General features: G+C 37.0%; 1 protein-coding gene across 1 annotated transcript in view; it reads left to right on the top strand.

Annotated features, from left to right (window-relative positions):
- Nucleotides 1–5,365, top strand: part of LOC109593716 (uncharacterized) — a 19,019-nt gene that overhangs the window by 12,898 nt on the left and 756 nt on the right. The gene's annotated exons all lie outside the window — the stretch shown is intronic.

Below are 5,365 nucleotides of genomic sequence, written 5' to 3' on the forward strand. Positions count from 1 at the left end.
TTTGCGTCACGAGAGTAGGTTTTTCATTTTGGATTTTCATTGGTAGTCGTTCAGAATCCTACTTGCCCTTGTTTCCATTACTTTTTTATGAACTTGCTCTAGAATCCTACTCCATCTTGTTTTTTTTTTAATTTTTTATGTTCTTGTTTGTGTTGATTTTTTTATAATATTTGTAATAATATTTCTTCAGATAGTATCCATTGCCACTCTGGTGAATAGTTAATTCTATACTGATCAATGTTTCAGTTGTGAAAGCTGCCACAATTATATCTATTGGCTGTGCTACCCATCTAATTCCACTTTGAGCCTATCATTTCCAATTTCTGATTTTATTTGCCATCATTGTTAATTCTCCTTGATTATTTATTTATTTATGTATATTATGATCTTTATTTATATGCATATTTTAAATCTATTCATTTATTTTTCCCTTTCCTTTCTTTTCTGATTTTCTGGGTGCCAGCAGCTCTTGCTGGTAGTCCTTCAGGATGCTTCCTCTGCTCTCTCTGTACTATGTTAGACTACTTGCTTTATGTAAATAGTAGTCTTGACATGAGTCCCTTGTTCAAGAAGCAGTGAGAGTATCCATCTTCCTTGCAATCCTGTCCTGTGTTGTTCCTGTTGTCAAGTTCATGAACATTGTTTTAATAACATTATTGTTTGTAATCTTTAAAAAATACAATTTATTAATTATTTATTTAAATAAAACAATGATATCTAAGATTAAATAACTTCTCTTAGCTAGAACTAGAAGCCTGGAACCTCCACTAAGTATTACAGTTGATCCAAGCATAGCTAGATACGAGCTAGATTTTAAAAAATGCTTGCTTTTCCCAGTTCTGAGATCTGAGCATGCGCGACCACACCCAAATTTTGGAGCACATGTTTCTTTTAATAACAAAATGGCGGAATGAGGTAAGTTTTGACTGATGCTACAGTCATAGTGTCACTTCTTCCTTTCTTGGAGAATGAGGTGATGGGACATGGACCTGTGCATAGACTGTTGGAGTAGAATGGTGTAAGAATTAGCCTTCTAGCACCAGCCAATATTGAGATACACACCGACAACTGGATTGACAGGAGATGATGATGATGATGATGATGAAGACGACTGAACAAAACGGCCGTTTTGCCGATTTTTGACTTTCCTCTTAGACAAGGTGTAGAGCCACGCTAGTGGTACCTATGGAGTCCTCTGGTCAAGATGAGGTCCTTTGCCCCCCAAAAATTTTCTGGAGTAATATAAACTTTGGTTTACCTGTGTAAACTGTGAAGCAGCTGCAGTACTGGACTATGTAAACTATCTTTAAACCACAAAGGAGCTCATTTTAGCAGGCTTAGTCTTCATAATTTTTACTTCCCCAAAAGTTTTGCACAAGCTTAGTTGACCACACCCCCTAATTACCCCTCCCATCTCACAATTGCCCCCCAAAAATTAAATCCTAGGACCTAGATCTGCCCTTGATAGCAAGGCTGCAAAAGTTGTGGCAGCCATATTGTTTTGGGGTGAATCCTACTTAGTAACGCTACCGCGTTACTAATGGTAAATTCCTTCAACATCATATAGTATTGTTGCTGCTATTGTTACATCATGTATAGTCATGTACACACAGGGAGTGGGCCACACTACACTCAGTACAGTGTAAATCTAAAACTATCTCAGTGCTGAGCTATCACAACAGTTTCACATGATTTGATACACACACCCACAGACATTTTTTGGTCAACAATGCTTTCACTACAAGTGGTTGTCTTCTTGTTGACGGTCAGTGAAGTTATTAGTCAATGTCCACCTTCCTCAGGTAAGACACTGGATGTGTATAATAACAACTGTATAGGTTTTTATAGGTATCTATCTGAAGCATGGTGGAACCTGTTATACTAATAATGGATCATTTTTTACTGACAGTAGCATCAGACCAAGTCCTGTACTAGAATGTGGATTACCTGGTGCTACTCTGAATGGTGGACAATGGATTGGTCCTAATGGAATAGTTCCTTGTGATGGTGGTAACAATCAGAATGTTCAATGTACCACTGGGTCAGGTGCTAGTCTCAGTATTCATATAAATCCAGGCTCTAATAATGCCTTTCTTGGGGCAGATGGTGATGGCCAGTATATGTGTTGTCTACCCACTAGTTGTTCAACTCCTGGTACTAACATCATCACTGCTACTATATTCAGTAAGAGGAGACTATATTCACTTGCTGATGTAATAATTTTTCATTTGTAGGATTTGCAGAGATAGAATCATTTACTGTTGCTGATCTTCCTTCTGATATGACAGTATATCCTCAGGAATACAAACTGAATTGTATTAAAATTGGACACAATCGCTATGGTATTAGTATGAGCATTGGTAGCACAGCACTAGCTACTTATACTGATTGTCATGATCTTAGTAATAATTGTCCTGGTACTGATTTAAGTGGTCCTGTTGAAAACACAGTAAGATATACTGTTAATATCACATGGGATGGAATGACTGTCAGTAGTGGATCAATCAGTCAATCCACCACTGGAGATCAAATGTATCAGTGCAGGGTAGCAGATCATCCTGGTGGTAATGAAATTAGAATACGTAATGTAACTATAAAAGGTAATGTCAATGAATAATCCTAATAATTTTGATACCAATAAAAATTATTAGTACCAGCAACTGCTCCCTCTTCTCTTACTGAGGTCAACAAGACAACTACCACTATCACTGTCAGTTGGACTGCAGTTGATTCATCTGATGCTGATGGATATGTAGTCAATGTCACTAGTGACACAGACACTGTGCAGACAGTACAGGTGGAGGGAAGTAGTAATATGATCACACTAAATGGACTGAGAGAACTAACAACTTATAACATCACAGTCAGAGCCTATCAACAACTACTAGGACCTGCTACTACAATCAGTGCTTTCACTCATTGTCAGCAACAAGGTATTTTAATTTTAATCTAGATCATTATGAAGTTAATTTTGATTTTATAGGTATCTATTTAGCATATAATGGAAACTGTTATCTTAATGGATCATATTTTTGGGATAGTAGTGTCAATGCAGTTACTAAAGCTATATCATGTGTGTTACCTGGTACTAGTCTAACTACTGGTCAGTGGGTTAGAGTTGCTGATCCTGATGATCCTGTTGACTGTAACAGTAATAATGCCAGTGATCCTTTTCTTTGTACTAATGTCACTTCACCTGATGCTACTATCAATCTTTATCTTGCTCAGGGACTACCAGCAGCTCAAGAAGGCTGGTACAAGTGTTGTCTACCCACTGATTGTTCAGATCCTAACACTAACATCATCTTTGCTAATATATTCAGTAAGAGGAGACTATAATCACTTACTGATGTAATAATTTTATTTGTAGGATTTGCACAGATAGAATCATTTACTGTTACTGATCTTCCTTCTGATATGACAGTATATCCTCAGGAATACAAACTGAATTGTACTAAAATTGGATTCTATCAGTATGGTATTAGTATGAACATTGGTAATACTGCACTAGCTAGTTATACTAATTGTGATGATCGATACAGTACTTGTCCTGGTACTGTGTTAGTTAGTTTTAGTAACACAGTAAGATATACTGTTAATATCACATGGGATGGAATGAATGTCAGTAGTGGATCAATCAGTCAATCAACCGCTGGAGATCAAATGTATCAGTGTGTACTGGATAATCCTAGTGCTGGTGATGATAGAACACGTAATTTAACCATAACAGGTAATTTTACAAGCATATGTAATAATGATTATGTACATGCATCTCTTTCTATTAGTACCAGCAACTGCTCCCTCTTCTCTTACTGAGGTCAGCAAGACAACAACCACTATCACTGTCAGTTGGACTGCACTTGATTTATCTGATGCTGATGGATATGTAGTCAATATCACTAGTGACACAGACACTGTGCAGACAGTACAGGTGGAGGGAAGTAGTAATAATACAATCACACTGAATGGGCTGAGAGGAGGAACAACTTATAGCATCACAGTCAGAGCCTATCAGCAATTACTGGGACCTGCTAGTACAATCAGTGTACAGACCTTACCAGGTATTGCGATTGCACCTTTTAATGTACTTGTAACATTGTTGATGTATTTCTAGTTATTAATTCAATCAATTGGAGACTAGTCTCATCCATTACACAACTCAATAACACTCAATATTGTATTGATTGTCTCACAACTACTGATGTAATAAATCCTTCAACTGATGTTTACTAGTTAGTGAATGGAGTGATGAAGAGTAACTCAATGTATACATCAGTTGATGTCCTGACATACAACAACACACTACTGGTATATCCTGATCCACTGGGAGTGTCAGTTAATGTTACCTGTATAGCAATGATTGGAGGAGTCAACTACAATCAATCTGTGATATTACATGGTATGATTATACTTTAATCAATAGTAGATACCTTTGTCTCTTTTCTATAGCTCCTAGTGGTCCTCCAAATAATGTGAGAGGGTTTATATTAAATGCTACTAGTATCAAAGTGAACTGGACCACTTCATCAGAGACTAATGGATATGTGATTGAGCATACTACTGGAGGTGTAACCAGGAGTGTAGTATCTACCAGTGAAGAGGAAATTGTACTAACAGATCTCTCACCAATGAGTACCTATACCATCAGTGTGTACTCATATATAGATCTTCCTTCAGTTAATAGCACAGTAACAGTGTTAAGATTTGATGGTGAGTTATTATGATTGAGAGAGTGTAATTGATATCTGTTGTAGTTCCTAGTCCAGTAACTAGTCTCTCAGTATCTAATGTCTCAACCACTGGTATTACAGTGAACTGGACTATTCCCAGTAGTGACAACTATGTAACATACTACACCATCTCCTATACTCCATCTTGTCCCCAGTTATCATCAGTGAATGAGAGAGTCTCTGTTGGTCCTCATCAGTCCACTACAACATACAGTTATACATTAATAGGTCTGTACAGTGGTATGAACTATACCATCACAGTGAGAGCTGGTAATGTACTAGGAGGATCTGAATTAAGCATGAGCACATCAGCACAAACTAAAGCAATGAGTTGTATGTTAATAATGTGTTCCAATATTCAAATTAAATATATTTTGTAGTTCCTAGTGGTTGGCCTTGATCAATTCAAGTAATGCAAGTTAATTCAACAGCTAATAGATTCACTTGGAATGAGGTTAATTGTTCTGAGCGTAATGGTCTAATCACAGGCTATACAGTGATGATCAGTAACAGTAGTATCACATACAACCTCACCAGTACTGAGAGATATATCATATTGAATGATCTAGTATTTGGTACTGAGTACAACATCAGTATAGCTGCTGTCAATTCTATTGGAAGAGGTCCTTCAGTGA

This window comes from Amphimedon queenslandica, unplaced genomic scaffold, assembly GCF_000090795.2.
Source record: "Amphimedon queenslandica unplaced genomic scaffold, v1.1 AMPQUscaffold_13508, whole genome shotgun sequence".
Taxonomy (NCBI): domain Eukaryota; kingdom Metazoa; phylum Porifera; class Demospongiae; order Haplosclerida; family Niphatidae; genus Amphimedon; species Amphimedon queenslandica.